Source organism: Podarcis raffonei, chromosome 10, assembly GCF_027172205.1.
Source record: "Podarcis raffonei isolate rPodRaf1 chromosome 10, rPodRaf1.pri, whole genome shotgun sequence".
Lineage (NCBI taxonomy): Eukaryota > Metazoa > Chordata > Lepidosauria > Squamata > Lacertidae > Podarcis > Podarcis raffonei.
Window position 1 is genome coordinate 72,944,818 of NC_070611.1, and position 18,651 is coordinate 72,963,468.

At 44.0% G+C, this 18,651-nt stretch overlaps 1 protein-coding gene across 1 annotated transcript in view; it reads left to right on the top strand.

Moving 5' to 3' along the window:
- The first annotated feature begins 2,384 nt into the window (after positions 1-2,384).
- The window catches only part of LOC128421639 (cadherin-related family member 5-like), a 74,278-nt gene continuing 58,011 nt past the window's right edge, over positions 2,385-18,651 (top strand). The window contains exon 1 of the mRNA XM_053404656.1: positions 2,385-2,652. The gene's annotated coding sequence lies outside the window, so the exon portion shown is untranslated. The remainder of the gene's footprint in view (positions 2,653-18,651) is intronic.

The following is an 18,651-nucleotide window of genomic DNA, read 5'->3' on the forward strand; positions in this document are numbered from 1 at the left end:
AGCCAAAGGCAGGAAGCCCAGCCAGCAGCCAAATGAAGCCTCATCAATAAGGGACAGCAGCGGGACATGGCGCTGGGATAAGGGACTGTCCCGCCAAATAAGGGACACTTGACAGCTATGCTCCTTCGGGTAGTGATAAAGCGGGATATCAAATCCAAAACTCTTCTCTTCTTCTCTTCCAAGGCCTGTGTGTGTCTGCGTGTGTCTGAGGAAACCCAGGCAGGGCCTTTCACCCAGAACAGCACTCTGCGTGTTTTGCTGCGGGGCCTGTTTGTTCCACCGGCACAGCCCCTCCCTCCCCGCCCCCGACAGACCGCAACCCACTAGACCCCAGGAACAGCTGGCATCACTTAAAGCCCCCTGGGTCACCTCGGAACAGGCTCTCTTCGTCCACCCCCTGCCTAACTCAAAGCAGCTGCTGCCAGAGAATTAGGCAGAAAACAATTGTTCTTCCATACCCTCCAAGCGCCCCCATATATTGATTTAAGGACGTTCATGGAAAATCAGCCTGCCCACCCCCGCTTTAGGGCATCTTTGCACTGTCCTCTGCTTGGAACCACAAAAACGCCTGTATCTAAACCCCTAAAGGATGCTCTTATCAACCAACCAATCTTTATTATGGTCCAGAGACCCAACAAATCGTTACAAAGCAATGCACAATTCAGACAGCCTACCTCCAGCTTAAACAAGCATTTTGTTCAGACTTAAAGATAGGGATCATTGGTTCTTGCAACCACCAATAAAAACTTCACCACTGCTGTTCTGGCGTTTGTCCGGTCTTCCAATAGGAACCTGACATAGTGAGCCTCTGATTTTCCCGGGAAAGGTACCAGCAAGGGTAATATCAGTTCAGCCCTGGCTTGCTCGTATTTCGCACAGTGCAGCAAAATATGTTTTATGGAATCGATGTCTTGAGCACACGAGCAAATTCTGTCCTGGCAGGGAACTCTTCTCAACCTGCCATCTAATACTGCAGAAGGAAAGACATTGAGTCTGGCTTTGGTGAATAACCTTCGATAATTTGGTACTGTCAGGTTTTTAATGTAAGATGTTAACTTAAAGACATGCCCATATTGTACTCCTACTGCCAGCGGACTACAGGCTGTGTGTGATCGAGATCGCAAGTCACTGTGTGCAATATCCCATAATCTTTGCTTTAACGTCTTTAGGGCGCCTTCATAACCCAGGTAATAAAGTTGCGGGGGGTGACAGACCAATAGAGGTGGCTTTTCTAGCCATGGTTTTCTGCCATTTGCTGACAAGCTCCTCATTGGTCAGGTGTTGATACAAACCCTTCCGTAGATCAAACACTGAAATCCTGAGCCAATGTTTTGGGCAGATGCTCTTATTGCGCATACCCTGCGACATTTCTCTCTCTTTTTAATTTTTTATTTATACTTTTCACTAATTTTGCAATCATTTTGACATTTCAAAACTTGACTTCCTCCCCCCTCTTTCTGCGGTTCCTTAAATTTATTTTTAATATCTTCTGCATATCCCGCTAACACACACAATTTTTTTGTTTTGAAATTTAAAATACTCCTTTTAGCATCCTTAAAATATCAGTGACTTCCTTCCTCTTTCCATTGTTCATTTTGCATATCATAAATCCCTGCATATTTTACAAAAAAAACTAAACCATTCAGTATTCCATTATTGCATCCATCAAAACCAGGGCCGGATTTAGGTTTGATGAATGAATTTGTGTGTGTGTTGAATATATGCTATACAGTAATTGATGGACCTAATAGGTACCTAAAGCACATCACAAAATATGTATTTTATAGAAGTAATTGTTGAACTGAAATACAATTAAGAAGGTAAAAACTTATTTACACTGTTGAACTTATCTTAACGCTGCCAACATTTTCAGGTGTACACAATCCCCCCCCCATATTATTCAATAAACGTTTTCCAGTCTTCTTTAAATGTATATGTTCTTCTTGTTCTCTTATTCTCTGCGTTAAGTCTGCGAAGTCCCAACTAAAGGAGAATGGCAACTGAAGCCGACGGGATGCGCGCGGCGTGCGCTCCTGCATGTTCCAAACCACTGCTGCGCATTTTTCTGCGTAAATTTGCCGTTCTCCCTTTCTGCAGACCGCTTCGAGGTTTTCCCCCCACCCTACGCGGTGCATAAATTTTATGCAGAGACACACGCCCATGCACAAAACCCTCTTCCATATGTGCTCCCCGCCTGCTAAGTGGCCACACGGCCAGCTCGTGCCTCTGCCAGCGAAGACCGCTGGGTGCCACTGGCGGCCGCCTTGCCCGTCCCATCCCTGCTGGTCTAATGCAGGTCAATCCGGCCTGAATCCAATTACCCGGCTGGCAGGAGGGCATTAGCCGGACGCCCACCTGACCAGGCCCCACAGGGTTAACGCTGAGCCGCCGCCTCGGGAACAGCTGCCGCCGGCTTCTCCCAGGCTGTTGCACCAGGAGGCACAACTCGGAGGAGACCCGCGCACCTCTTGGATTTCGCATTTGCAGGGGAGCTCCAGACTGGCGAAAGATGGTGCTTCCAGGGCACAGGACTTAGGAGACGGTCGCCATGAAGCCCTGCGGCTGGTGCTGAAGGAAGCCGGCTGCTTGCAAGGGCAGGTACCTACCTGGACAGGTGCGACGCAGCGGAGGAGTCTCCCGGACGCCAGCCAGGTAAGGCATTCATTTGCAGAGCCTGGCTAATGCTTGGCCCCAGAAAACCCTCCCAAAAAACTGGCTTCCCCAGTTTTTTGGCTTCCCCGAAAACCCTTCCAGGAAAATTTGATATTTGCTCTGGTCTTTTCCTCCCCGGGGCAGAGGAGCCACGGGGCAGGGGGGTGGTTGGCAGCAGCGGTAGGTAGAAGGCAGAGGGAGGCATTTCAAAGCCACAGCGGAGCAGGACAGATCCTGAACTGCCGATGATTGTCAGGAACAGCGGGGTTCTCATTCATTCATTGGTATATTGCACGGTTCTACCGTCCCCACAGCCCTGGGAGGTAGGCTAGGCTAAGAGTGAGTTATTGCCCGCAAGTTCACCCAGTGGGTTTCATGGACGAGCAGTGATTCGAACCCTGGTCCTTAATAATAATAAATTTTATTTATACCCCACCGTCCCAAGCCAAGACCCGGCTCAGGGCGGCTAACACCTGATATAAAAACAAATTTATTGTAATGCAACTGAAAAACAAGATTAAAGCACAACATCAAAACATTAAAATACAGCCTCATTTCAATGGAGACTCAAATCAAAAACTTCTTGGGGGATGAAAGCGTCAAGTCTTCACCAAGGCTAACTTTCCAGACTGCAAAAAATTTTTTTTCCTTCCAGTAGCACCTTAAAGACCAACTAAGTTAGTTCTTGGTATGAGCTTTCGTGTGCATGCACACGAAAGCTCATACCAAGAACTAACTTAGTTGGTCTTTAAGGTGCTACTGGAAGGAAAAAATTTTTTTTGTTTTGACTATGGCAGACCAACACGGCTACCTTTCTGTTTCCAGACTGGTCCTTCATGGGCCAGAAAAAAAGCCAGGGAAGTCCCCAAATGGAATTCCATCACAGGAGGAGAAAGGAAAAAAGAAGAGGGGAAGGGAATCAAATTGATTCCAAGCCTTGCCTGACACTCTGACCACGACACCATAAGGGTAGGGTTCCCATAGCCTCTTCCCCCATAGTATCAGTTCTCATCCCTGCTCACCTGTCAAATGCAGACAGCTTCCAGGTACCCTCTCCTTTCTGTGGTTTTGTGGGTGCTTCTGCGGGACGGACTGGGTGCTGTTCATCTGAACAAGTTTCCGAAAGCACCCACACAATAGCCTAGACCAGGGGGAAACATTTAGGCTTGTGCATTTTGTGATTTTATAAAATTCTATTGGTCGCTCAGTTTGATCTCCCTGTCTGGTCTTCTACGTCTCGTTGTCTCCCGTGTCTCAGGAATCTGCTGTTGTTTTTCTCAATCGCAGCTGAGTGGCGATTTACTGCAACTTTCATTACTATTTGCCGATATTTGGAGAGTTCTTGCGTCACATTATATTCCAAGCGGATCACTGAATGTTGCTCTAGGTGGTTTATTATAAAGTCACAATCTTTATTGTGACTTAATTGCATCAGGTTGTCATAGGACGTGGGTAGGCAAACTGAGGCCCAATCGCCTTCTAAATCCGGTCTGCGGACGGTCCGGGAATCAGCGTGTTTTTATATGAGTAGAATGTGTTTATTTAAAATGCATCTCTGGGTTATTTGTGGGGCATAGGAATTCGTTCATTATTTTTTTCAAAATATAGTCCATCCCCCCACAAGGACTGAGGGACAGTGGACCGGCCCCCTGCTGAAAATGTTTGCTGACCCCTGGCATAGGATGAGCGATCCTTGTGGCACACTGGATGGTCTCTGCAGCTTGCGGACCGCATTACAGTGTGCAAAATGGAAGTGAAAATGAAACAAAAGGTGGGGAGAATTTGCTTTTTAAAAAGTCTTCCACAGTGGGGTCCTTCTCCCCAGATGGGGGCAGGTTCTGGTTCTGCTCTTCAGGACTGATCAGGAAATCTCTCTGCTTTGAAAAGCCGACATCAGTGGCTCAAGTTCGTCACTTTTGTCGAATTAATTGAACTAAATAGTTTTAATGGGATTGGGAATAAATGTGCAACTAATCGTTCCTGTTTTGAATGTGATGGTGTTTTTATAGACCTTAGTGGCTCATGCAAACAGTTATTCGGAATAATACTTTTTATTGCGTAGGGGAACCGAGGATTAATTTACGGAATCGAGGGACTTGTGGCAGGAAAAAGTTTGGGAAGGGCTGGTCTAAAACATAGAAACAGCACCAGGTTCCTGGAGGCTAACAAATGTCTGAGATCTGAGCTCCAGCAAATTAAAAGGACAGCCTTTGGCAGGCACGTTTGGAAAACAACATCTGTGGTCTCTTCGGCGTGTTTTAATGGGGGAGGGCAGAGCTGTTGCCAAATTATTAGGAAGAATTTACCCCCCTCTCTTTTCTGGTTTTGTTGTTGTTGTTGTTTAGTCGTGTAGTCGTTTCGGACTCTTTGTGACCCCCTGGACCAGAGCACGCCAGGCCCTCCTGTCTTCCACTGCCTCCCGCAGTTTGGTCAAACTCATGCTGGTAGCTTCGAGAACACTGTCCCACCATCTCGTCCTCTGTCGTCCCCTTCTCCTTGCACCCTCCATCTTTCCCAACATCAGGGTCTTTTCCAGGGAGTCTTCTCTTCTCATGAGGTGGCCAAAGTCTTGGAGCCTCAGCTTCACGATCTGTCCCTCCAGTGAGCACTCAGGGCTGATTTCCTTAAGAATGGAGAGGTTTGATCTTCTTTTCAGTCCATGGGACTCTCAAGAGTCTCCTCCAGCACCAGAATTCAAAAGCATCAATTCTTCGGCGATCGGCCTTCTTTGTGGTCCAGCTCTCACTTCCATACATCGCTACTGGGGAAACCATAACTTTAACTATATGGACCTTTGTTGGCACACACTAGTATGGAGATAAGTATATCTGACCATCTGTCAGGGCGTCTTTAGTTGCGGTCCAATCGATAACCCCTGGGGTTTCCTTTCAACTCTACAGCTCCATAATTCTGTATGCCACCTGCAAATTCCTGAAGACTTGTTGAAACAATAGAAGTATAAGAATAAGAATGCCATTCATTTATATCCCGTCTTTCTCCCAGAATGGGATTGCAAGGCAGCTCACGAAAGAAAACTCAAAAGCAAACAATAAAAAATTGTCCAGTAGCACCTTGTTGTTGTTTAGTCATTTAGTCGTGTCCGACTCTTCGTGACCACCTGGACCAGAGCACACCAGGCACTCCTGTCTTCTGTAGCACCTTAGAGACCAACTAAGTTTGTTCTCGGTATATGCTTTCATGTGCATGCACACTTCTTCAGAAAGCTTATACCCAGAACAAACTTAGTTGGTCTCTAAGGTGCTACTGGCCAATTTTTATTATTTATTTATTTATTTCAACTGTGTCAGACCAACACGGCTACCTACCTGAATTTAAAAGCAAATAAAGATAGCTAGAAACATATTAATAGTCCTGGTTAAAAATCAATTGTGGTATCTACAGAATTAAACAATGTAAAAAAATATGTCTGTTATTGGAGAGGGGAACAGGACTGTGTACTATTTAAAAGTCCCTTTCTTATTGACAGCCAGTCCCCCAAAACCTGCTGGAATAGAGAGGTCTTCACCTGCCAGCAGAGGGACAAGGAGGGATCCAGTCTGGCTTCTCTAGGCAGCGAGTTCCAAAGTTGCCTGGGAGCAGCCACCACCGAGAAGGCCCTGTCCACAGGCTCCACCCGATAGGCCTGTGAGGGTGACAGGACTGAGAGCAGGCCCCCCCCTGAAGGTATCAGAGCCCGGGGGGGTCCCTAGGGGAGGATACAGCCCTTCAAATTTTCCGCTCTCAAAGAATTCTGGGCTTTGTAGTTTAAGGAGTTCTGGGAATCGCAACTCTGCGAGGGGCGAGCTGCAGAATGCCAGAATTCTTCGAGGGAAAGAATGTCCTTCAAAGACAGAGTCCCTAGGCAGGGAGTTCCAAAGTTGCCATCACCAAGAAGGCCCTTTCCCGCAATCCCTACCCAGCGAGGGAGGCAGGACCGAGGGAAGGGCTTTGCCCAAAGGCCTCCGAACCCAGGCAGCTTTGTAGGAGAGGATATGCTCTCCCGACAGACTGGGCCTAAGCTTTGAGGGCCAGTGCAGAATCTGGCAACCCTGGAAGCGTTTTTCCTGGTGGGAAAGGCATTTGGGTTTTTTCAAGGAGAAAATTTTGTTGTGCCGTCGGAAGGATGCCAGAGCTATCCAAATATCCAAAGGAATTTTTAAAAGAAATAATAATAATAATAATAATAATAATAATAATAATAATAATAATAATTTTATAACTTGTTACAGGTAGGTAGCTGTGTTGGTCTGCTGTAGTCAAAACAAAATAAAAAAATTCCTTCCAGTAGCACCTTAGAGACCAACTATGTTTTTTATTGGTATGAACTTTCGTGTGCATGGTATCTGAAGAAGTGTGCATGCACATGAAAGCTCATACCAATAACAAACTTAGTTGGTTTCTAAGGTGCTACCTGATGGAATTTTTTTATTTTATAACTTGTGTGTACTTGTTTCTCAATTCCATCCTTTTTACCTGGTTTTGAACGTTTTGTGGTATTTCATGCCTTACGACTTGCCGTTATTTTTTTTGCTGATGGTCGTTTAGTAATTCTTCATTGCAGCTGATAAGTGTAAACTGCTTGATGCTTATTTGCTGGTGTTTATTTTTCCTGTTTACTATTATATTTGAATGGTTTGTTGAATACTGCTTTAGTTGATATCGGTTGTTTATTTTAAAGTTACAGTCATACTTCTGTTTATGTAACCCTCTGGTTACGTAAACTTTGGGAGGTGCGCATGGCAAACCCGGAAGTATTTTACCGGGTTTCACCACACGCGCATGTGCAGAAGCGGTCCTCAGGTTGCGGAAACCTTGGGATCCAACCGGACCTCCAGAATGGATCCCGACCGCAACCAGAGGTACCACTGTATTGTGATTTTTTGGGTATTGGTTTAGATTGTCATAAGGTGTGCGGATGGTAAGATAGAAAGGCAATGTACAAATTAAAAGTGAAATGAAAATGGAATGGGGAAAAAGCTGGTGGCAGCCGCTAATAATAATAATAGTAGTAGTAGTAGTAGTAATAATAATAATAATAATAATAATAATAATAATAATAATAATATATTATTTATACCCCGCCCATCTGGCTGAGTTTCCCCAGCCACTCTGGGCGGCTCCCAATCAAGTGTTAAAAACAATACAGCATTAAATATTAAAAACTTCCCTAAACAGGGAAGCTGCCTTCAAATGTCTTCTAAAGAGAAGATAGCTGCTTATTTCCTTCACATCTGAAGGGAGGGTGTTCCACAGGGCGGGTGCCACCACCGAGAAGGCCCTCTGCCTGGTTCCCTGTAACCTCGCTTCTCGCAGGGAGGGTACCGCCGGAAGATCTTCGGAGCTGGACCTCAGTGTCCGGGCAGAACGATGGGGGTGGAGACGCTCCTTCAGGTATACTGGACCAAGGCCATTTAGGGCTTTAAAGCGCCAACACTTTGAATTGTGCTCAGAAACGTACTGGGAGCCAGTGTAGGTCTTTCAAGACCGGTGTTATATGGTCTCGGCGGCCACTCCCAGTCACCAGTCTAGCTGCCGCATTCTGGATTAGTTGTAGTTTCCAGGTCACCTTCAAAGGTAGCCCCACGTAGAGCGCATTGCAGTAGTCCAAGCAGGAGATAACCAGAGCATGTACCACTCTGGCGAGACAGTCCGCAGGCAGGTAGGGTCTCATCCTATGTACCAGATGGAGCTGGTAGACAGCTGCCCTGGACACAGAATTGACCTGCTAGGATGGCACCTGGCTTCCTTTGGTCAGGCTGGGTGACTATGCCCTTCGCCAGCCCCATACATCACAGCTCTAGGATACCGGGTCCAATGAGAACTCCTGTAGCAGTGAGTTCCATAGTCTAACTCAGTGCATGAAGAAGGACTTACTTTCTTCTGTTGTGGATCTTCCAACGCTCAGTTCTACTTCACTTATTTACTTATTTCCACCCCACTTTTTCCCTTCAAGGAGCTCTCGCTGCAGAGACATTTCTCCCCCTTCCCTCCTCACATCAACCCTGGCAGGTAGGTTAGGCGGAGAGGCAGTGAATAGTCCCCAAGGCCACCCAGTGAGCATCGTGGCAAAGTTAGAATTTGAACCCTTGTCTCACCTAGGTCTGAGTCCGAAACTCTGACCAATACACCACACTGGCTCTGCTGTTGCAGAGCACGAGACCCACAATCTCAGGGTTGTGGGTTTGAGCCCCGGGTTGAGCAAAAGATTCCTGCATTGCTTGGGGTTGGGCTGGATGGCCCTCGGGGTACCTTCCAACTCTTCTATGATTCTTTGTCATGAGAGAGTGGGAAGAAGCTATCCTTATCCATTTCCTCTGCGCCAAACATAACACAACCTTGATTCTTCCTCTGATTCGGCAGTGGTGAGTTCCTTTCTGAGGGGAACTTAGTTATTTGGCATGCAAAGGACTGTGGAACTCACTGCCACTGGGGGGCAGTGAGGGTGGCCACGAACTTGGAGGACTTAAAAAGAGGATTGGGCAAACCAATGGAGGATACGGCAATTATTGGCTACTAATCACCATGTCTTCACAGTCGGAGGTTTCCAAATACCGTGTAGGAAGGGAAGTGGCCTTCTTATGCCCACTTTTGCTGTTCTAGATGGACCTTTGGCCTGACCCACAAAGCGCTTCTTATTCAGTTTTACATTTATTTATAAAACTGAGGTATTTATATACAGCACCACAATTTTGTACCGTTTTTAAAAAGTTGTTTTACAGCAATAACCTCGCTAAATATTAAAACAGATCGCTAGCTGTTACAGAAACTGGTTTTGAAGCAATGGGTTTCCCAAATCTAAAGCCTGACTGTGCAGTCAGTCTGAAACGGGCCCCAAAATCCCCATTTTCCCTTCTCCAAGGGTCCATTAGCTAAAAAGCATTAACTTGAGCACTTGAGCCAATGTATAATAGGAACCCAGCTGTATAAACAAAGCCCTCTCCTTTATCAGTCTGTGACGCTTAATGGATGGCCTTGTCAGTTCCGAAGTGGAGACGGGACGGTAGAGCTGGGGCTTATCTTATTTTATAGGTTGTAAATATCCTGACACACTGACACACAGACTCTGCAAGACAGGGTCTGTCAGCCCCCACGGCCGGAGATAGAGATGGCGTCAAGGGAAACTCCTATAGCTGAGTGACCCTCTTAACCCCAAGATAAGAGTACAGGAACAGGAACATCTGTTTATGTTCATGGATGCCAAATTACGTGTATGAACGTACAAGGCTGGATTCCTGGGGAAGGGGGGAGAGGGTGCCTGGAGGATATATATACTGTGTGAAATTTCTCTTTCGTTGGGCTTGCTGTGAACTGACCACGCAAGTGCCTTCCTGCTCCTCCGGAGAGCAGAAATAAAGAACTCTTTCTCTGAATCAACCTCGGTGTCTTTTGACTCCTTCCTCTCTCTCTGGGAGCAACGCTCACCCTACCAATCGGTAAAGTCTAAGAAGGCTACAGTTTGTTTGTTTTTAATTGTCTGCATAAGCCAAAGAGCATAAGAAGAGTTTGCTGGACCCAATCTGGCCCAGCATCCTGGGAAACCCGTATTCAGGATTCGAACACAAGACCCCTTTCAACTCCTGTGGCAATTGGCATTCACGAGCATTGCTGCTTCCTGGTTTGTAGCCATCGATTGCCCTCTCCTTTCATAAATTTGTCCAATCCTTATTTAAAGCCCTCTTTAAAGGACTTTCTTTCATCAGTCCTGAATCTTTCTGATTCCTGCATTGCAGCGGGTTGGACTAGATGACCCACGGGGTCCCTTGCAACTCTGCAATTTTATGATTCTGACATTTGGCTTCGTTTGAATGTCCATGAGTTCTAGTGTTAGGAAAGAGGGAGAAGAACTTTTCTCTAGCTACTTTCTTCATGCCATGCAGAATTTTCTACAATGTCACCTCTTCCTTGTCTTCCCTCTCATAACAATTTAATAGTAATAATTTGTTTTTTGTACCCTGCACGTCTGACTGGGTTGCCCCAGCCACTCTGAGCGGCTTCCAGCATATAAACTAAAAAGTCCCAAACGTCACAACCAGTGCTGGATTTATGTATAAGCTAAACAAACTATAGCTTAGGGCCCCACTCTATTGGGGCCCCCCAAAAAAATGTAAAGGAAAAAAAACCACTGGGTGTACATTTCCAAAATATAAGATAATAAGCAAATAAAATAACACCTACATACAGCAACAGTGTTTGTGTGTTGTGTAGGCTCCTATGACGCCTGCTAGCCTGCTCCCTAAAATATCACTGCTTTGCTCCTTTCTATATATAGGGTGCCTACATTCTGCATAGACTGGGTGCATGGCCACATGTGCAAATGGCTCGAGATACCTATTAAGTCCATCAATATATAGCATATAGTCCACACACAAAAACAGTGACCAGGGATATTTTAGGGAGCAGGCGGGGCCCATGACTTACATCATAGGAGCCTACACAACACAAAACACGGTTGCTGTATGTAGCTTTTATTTTATTTGTTTTTTATCTTATACAGTGGTACCTCTGGTTGCAAACGGGATCTGTTCTGGAGGCCTGTTCGCAACATGAAAGAAGCGCAACCTGCAGCGGTGCGTCTGCGCATGCACGGGTTGCGATTCGCCGCTTCTGCGCATGCGCAGGCTAAACATGCCCAGTTCCCTTAGCCGTTCCTCATAAGGCATCGTTTCCAGGCCTTTGACCATTTTGGTTGCCCTCCTCTGGACACGTTCCAGTTTGTCAGTGTGCTTCTTGAACTGTGGCGCCCAGAACTGGACACAGTACTCCAGGTGAGGTCTGACCAGAGCAGAATACAGTGGCACTATTACTTCCCTTGATCTAGATGCTATACTCCTATTGATGCAGCCCAGAACTGCATTGGTTTTTTTAGCTGCCGCGTCACACTGTTGGCTCTTGTCAAGTTTGTGGTCAACCAAGACTCCTAGATCCTTTTCACATGTACTGCTCTCAAGCCAGGTGTCACCCATCTTGTATTTGTGCCTCTCATTTTTTTTTGCCCAAGTGCAATACTTTACATTTCTCCCTGTTAAAATTCATCTTGTTTGTTTTGGCCCAGTTCTCCAATCTGTCAAGGTCGTTTTGAAGTGTGATCCTGTCCTTTGGGGTGTTAGCCACCCCTCCCAGTTTGGTGTCATCTGCAAATTTGATCAGGATGCCCTTGAGTCCATCATCCAGGTCGTTGATAAAGATGTTGAATAAGACCAGGCCCAAGACAGAACCCTGTGGCACCCCACTAGTCACTCTTCTCCAGGATGAAGAGGAACCATTGATGAGCACCCTTTGGGTTCGGTCAGTCAGCCAGTTACAAATCCACTGAGTGGTAGCATAGTCAAGACCGCATTTTACCAGCTTCTTTACAAGAATATCATGGGGCACCTTGTCAAATGCCTTGCTGAAATCAAGGTAGGCTACATCCACTGCGTTCCCTTCATCTACCAGGCTTGTAATTCTGTCAAAAAACGAGATCAGGTTAGTCTGACATGACTTATTTTTTAGAAATCCATGCTGACTATTGGTGATCACAGCATTCCTTTCTAGGTGCTCACAGACTGTTTGCTTAATGATCTGCTCCAGAATCTTCCCTGGTGTTGATGTCAGACTGACTGGGCGGTAATTATTTGGGTCCTCTCTTTTCCCCTTTTTGAAAATAGGGACAACATTTGCCCTCCTCCAGTCTGCCGGGACTTCGCCTGTTCTCCAGGAATTTAGATTTCCATTTGGAAACAAACCAGAATCCTTTCTCCTAGGTATCATGTCAGAGGAAATAAAAAGAACGGTCAGACCAATATTTATGTATGCAACTACAGCGGCAGGGTTAAAGACAGGGTTAAAGGTAAAGGTAAAGGGACCCCTGACCATTAGGTCCAGTCGTGGCCGACTCTGGGGTTGCGGCGCTTATCTTGCTATATTAGCCAAGGGAGCCGGCGTACAGCTTCTGGGTCGTGTGGCCAGCATGACTAAGACGCTTCTGGCGAACCAGAGCAGCGCACAGAAACGCTGTTTACCTTCCCGCCGGAGCGGTACCTATTTATCTACTTGCACTTTCACGTGCTTTCGAATTGCTAAGTTGGCAGGAGCAGGGACCGAGTAACGGGAGCTCTCCCCGTCGTGGGGATTCAAACCGCTGACCTTCTGATCAGCAAGTCCTAGGCACTGTGGTTTAACCCACAGTGTCACCCGCGTCTCAGCAGCAAGGTTATTGATTGCCAAAAATTGGAAAAGCAATAGCGTCCCAACTAAAACAGACTGGTTACCTAAAATGATGGAATACTTCTATATTGCCGAACTAACAGGAAGGATATGGTACAAAAAGTGAATAAGGAGTGGACTATCTTTAAGAAGAAGAAGAGAAGAGTTTGGATTTGATATCCCGCCTTTCACTCCCCTTCAGGAGTCTCAAAGCGGCTAACATTCTCCTTTCCCTTCCTCCCCCACAACAAACACTCTGTGAGGTGAGTGGGGCTGAGAGACTTCAAAGAAGTGTGACTGGCCCAAGGTCACCCAGCAGCTGCATGTGGAGGAGCGGAGACCCAAACCCGGTTCCCCAGATTACGAGACTACCGCTCTTAACCACTACACCACACTGGCTCTCAGGAAGACATCAAAATTTATGTGGAAAAAGTAGAATTTCTAACAGATATTGAGTGAATGCAGAAAATGATTAGACTGAAAGGAGAGTAAAGTTAAAATTAAAGAAGAGATTAAAGAAATAATGAGATTAAAGAAATTTGATTGAACAGGATTGGAAAAAGTTTAAAGACTATTTACAAAAATACTGTAAAATTGTTGAGTGTTAATATGATGTGGGAAGTGAAGGTAACAGGGTTTGTGTGACTTGGTTAAATGTGAATGAAAAGAAGAATGTTAAAAAGGATAGGGGGCTATGAACAGAACATTATTATGTCATAGTATATAAGATGAGGTATGGATTAAAATAATGAAAAATTGGGACATAATAACTAGAAGAATATAAAATTAAGTATGGTTAAGATAAGGTTTTGAACTTGCTGAATTTGATTGGAATAAAGAGGAACACAAAAAAGGGGGATGTGAGGAGGTCAAGACAGAGGGGCATGGAATTTCATAAATTTAAGAAAGTGGGTTTTTTTTCCCCTTTCTTTTTTCTTATTTTTCTTTTTCTTTTTGCTATATATTTTTGCTTTTCTGTTGTATGTGTTTTCTATATGAGCTTTATGTATGGAAACGATACATTTTGAAACGATGAATCTTTTGTTTTGTAAAACCTTAATAAATATTTACTTTTTTAAAAAAATAAAGAAATAATGAAATGCGTTTAAGCCAGTTGGAAAAATAAAGTCGCGTAACAAGAACGGCTGGAAGTCAAGTCACTTGGTTGATGTCTTTGTGGGATAGCTGTGTAGGTATGTGATATGTACAGTATAGGTAGGTATTATATAGAGTAATGTAGGTATGTTTTATGTTATGGAAATAAGGTAGTGTGTTGTGTACGTGTATTGTGTAAATGCATATGTATGTGTTTTATATGCTAATAAAATTTAAATAATAATAATAATAAGGATAGATGTTGCAGAAACAGGAGTGCGAACGTTCTGGGAGTGTGGGCTTGCGAGAGCACATCTTTCTTTGAGACCTTTGAGATATTGTTGTTGTTGTTTAGTCATTTATTCGTGTCCTATTCTTCGTGACCCCCTGGACCAGAGCACACCAGGCCCTCCTGTCTTCCACTGCCTCCCGCAGTTTGGTCAAACTCATGCTGGTAGCTTTGAGAACACTGTCCCACCATCTCGTCCTCCATCGTCCCATTCTCCTTGTGCCCTCCATCCTTCCCAACATCAGGGTCTTTTCCAGGGAGTCTTCTCTTCTCATGTGGGGGCCAAAGTATTGGAGCCTCAGCTTCAGGATCTGTCCTTCCAGTGAGCACTCAGGGCTGATTTCCTTCAGAATGGAGAGGTTGGATCTTCTTGCGGTCCATGGGACTCTCAAGAGTCTCCTCCAGCACCACAATTCAAAAGCATCAATTCTTTGGCGATCAGCCTTCTTGAGATATTAAAAGCAACCAATTCTCTCTCTTCTGGAGCAATCACTTAAACAAGTGGTTCTCAAGCTTTTTTGGGTCGTACTTGTCTTCAGCCGGAACTCGCCGGAACTTGATTCTGGCACCTCTTGGACGGGTGCCATTCTAAGAGAAGAAGGCGGGTGTTCACGGTGAGTTCCTCCTTTTCCAGAAAAATGGCACTGGTGACAATTAGTTGCACACTTATTCAATGAAATCCAATTAAAACTACTTAGTTTAATTCATCTAACAAAATCGATTAACTTCATCCGGCGACGCCGAGTTTTCAAAGGCTGGTGGCCATTTAGCAAGAGTGTTAGAGACCACAAGATCACTTTTTGCTGCTCCGGAGGGAAAGACCCGAATTCGAATGACGGGAAAGGAGATTCTGATTCAACTTCAAGGAGAACTTTCAGACAGCAAGAGCTGTTTGGCGATGGAAGGAATCCTTCAGGAGGTTGTGGACTCTCCTTCCTTGGAGGTTTTTAAGTGGGATATGGATGGCCCTCTTCATGGATGCTTTAGCAGAGATTCCTGCATTTCAGGGGGGGTTGGACTAGATGACCCCTGGGGTCACTTCTGATTCTAAGAATTTATATCATTCTTCCATAGTCTTTCCCAATCTGCCATTTGAATATTATGCCCCACTTTACCATAACACACTTGACCTCTTCATCCTTAGTTTCCCATTCCAACAACGTATTATACATTTCTGATAATAATTTAGTATCACTTTCTATTACCTCTCTCTGGAAACTTGAAATTTCGTAGGTGAACCCTTTCTTTTTTTAAATCATTTTTGAATACTTCATTTAATTGGAAATAATGTAGCTGATCTGTTACCTTTCCTTTTACTTCTTGAAATCCGTTCAATTTTAATTGGTTAGCCATCTCGTTTAACAGCTCTCTGTACGTTGCCCGATTAGGTTTCATATTTACTTTTTTCACTGTAAATTTTTAAAATTGCTTTTTATTTTCTTCCTTAATAGACAAACATACACAATAAAATCACCAAAATAATAAAATGACAACTATAAGCAAAAGAAGATATAGAAATAATAAAAAAGGAAAAGAAACAGAGAGAGAGAAAAAAAAGAAAATAAAAGACATACAAAATACATACATGCAACCATAAATCCATAAGTTCTTGTATACGGACTTATGTCACCATATTCTTAATCCTAATTCCCTTTCTTCTCAAATAGGCTTCCATCTTCCTCTAAGCGGGTCTATTTTATCTATTTGTTAAGCTGCTCCTATTATGCTTTTTTCATTTCTACTGTTTCCCACACACTATACTAATAATCCATGCTGTGGTTTGCGAAAGTTAATGGAAGCAAATCCAAGTTTTTTACTTGGGGACACTGTCCCCCCCCCCCCCGGTTAATGGAGAAATCCGAGGGCTCCCTTGGACAAGGACACCAGCCAGGAATACCAGAGCAAAACAGCGGCCAGCAGGCTTGGTCTTTATTAAGACTGTTGCAACAGGACTCCCACCTGCCACCAGGTGGAACAAGATGGAAGCCCCGAACAAAAGAGAACCCAAACTTTTATTAGCTGCTCATCCCTCATGCTACACCCCTAAGGCTACATCATAACTACATCATGACTACATCATTGACACATCACAGAAAGGAGGGGTTGAGGGAGGAGTTGTGGTGGTAACCTGAGTGTCTTGCCACCTGGCTGGTCCCCCCTTTCCCCATCCCCATGAGTACTTTCCAGGTGACAGCGGGGAGTTTGCAGTTTCCTGCCCCCAGAGGGAAGAGCTGATCATTGTCCTTTGTTTCAGTCCGTGTTGAATCCGCTCCCATATGCAAGTTCTTTGTGTCCTTGAGGTCTTCTGTCTGGGACCATCACGGTTGGCATGCCAACTGGGTAGGGCTCCTGCGCACGTGTTGGTATGCTCAAGGGATTATGACCATCCTGTATCAAAACATCCCCTTTGATAGTCCTTTCTTCATGGAGCAAAATAAAAGTGGACCGGTGTAAATCCGATGTACGGTTGATTTACTATGAATTTATAACAGAAACGTCATGTATGTCGTGTGTGAGTGTGTGTGTGTGTGTCGAGTTTGTACAAACTGAATGATTGGGGGGGGGGGTTTCCTGCAACAAGTCTTCCTTGTAAATTTTTGAGATGATAGATGTACTTGATGAAACGACAACAAAGTGGGCTTCGACGCCGCTTATCCGGAGTCTTAAATCGCCACTTCCAGCAGTATCCCACCCACGTGGGCAACCAGTGGTTTAAAAGAAAGCCATGGTTTCACTGCCCGCAGTGCTTTAAAGGAAAATATAATGAAAACGATGTACAGACGGTATATAACGCCAGTGAAATTAGCTAAAATGTACAAAGCAAATAACAAATGCTGGAAATGTAAGGAAAAAGAAGGTACTTTTTACCACATGTGGTGGGAGTGTAAGAAAGTAGAGGACTTCTGGGAAATGATTTATAATGAGATTTAAAAAATGTTGAAATATACATTTTCAAAAAACCCCAGAAGGTACTTCTTACCATATTGTGGTGGAAATGTAAGAAAGTAAAGGACTTCTGGGAAATTATTTATAATGGGATTTAAAAAATGTTGAAATATACATTTTCCAAAAGAACACACCCAGAAGCCCTTTTACTTGGTATAGTAGGGTGCAGAGATATACAAGCATTATATATATATATATATATATATATATATATATATATATATATATGCGACAACCACAGCAAGACTACTATTAGCCCAGCGATGGGAGCAAGAATAACTACCAACAAAAGAGTGGCAAATGAAAATGATGGACTATGCCGAGTTGACAAAACTAACTGGGAAAATTTGGAACCAGCAAGACCAGACCTTCCTGAAAGATTGGAAGAAATTTATGATATATTTGAAAGACAATTGTAATCAATTGACACTGCTTGTAGGGTTGCGAGAAGTTTTGTAAGGTGAACTGTATGAATTATTGCGGTGGCGAAAGGACTAAGAAGGAGTTTATTTAGGATTTGGATTTTAGAGCAATAACTATGAAAATAAAATCAGAAAGAAAGCTGGAAAACCATTAGTCGAGGTTGACGGAAGTCCTAGGCTGTGGTAGCCCAAGGTTTGTTATACTGTATAAGGTCAGTCAGTCAGTTTTACTGCACATAGCCAAAGGCTGCCGCAATGTACACAGAATCATTCAACAATTAATAGAAAATACTCTGGATTAATACAAAAAACTTAAAACATTTATATTATCAAGACATTACCTACTCTAAACAGAGCTATAAAAATACCTTAATATACAGGTTAAGACATTAAACAATAAAATTTATAGGCTAAAATCATCACATGGCCACTAATATATTAAAAAATAATGTTAATTAATACAATGTGCAATTATATTCTGAGTTTGGTGATAAAGATAGAATATAGCTTGATGTAGATAGGGTCAAATAAATTCATCTCCTTTACAGTTGGTGGCTATCTTGGCTATATAATTTGCTCTAATTTTCCTAGTGGCAGTTGCAAAGAGTGCTACACGCCAGGTCACATACTTATCTGTGTCTGCGAGGAGATATAAAATCATGTCAGAGGGGTTCTGGCCAGGGGACCTTGTCATTATAGGTGCTAAAAATCGTTCTCTTGCTTCATTATAGAAGGGGCAGCACAAGATATAATGCATAAGGTCCTCTACTTCAGGACACCCCCTAATGCAAACACGTTCGTTTGTTGGTACGCCTCTGCATCTCCCATCTCTGTAAGCAGAGTTTATCTTATTTAACCGTCACTCTCTAAAAGCTTTCCGAAGTTGCACAAAAGTCAATTCATTAAAATAAGGTGTGTGTTCCTAGGCCTCTCTAAGTTTAAAACATAATGGGAGGCATTACTGTATAAGGTGGGATGTTACTTTTGGAAAACGTGTGTAAAAACCAATGAAAATTACCGTATTTTTCGCTCTATAAGACTCACTTTTTCTCTACTAAAAAG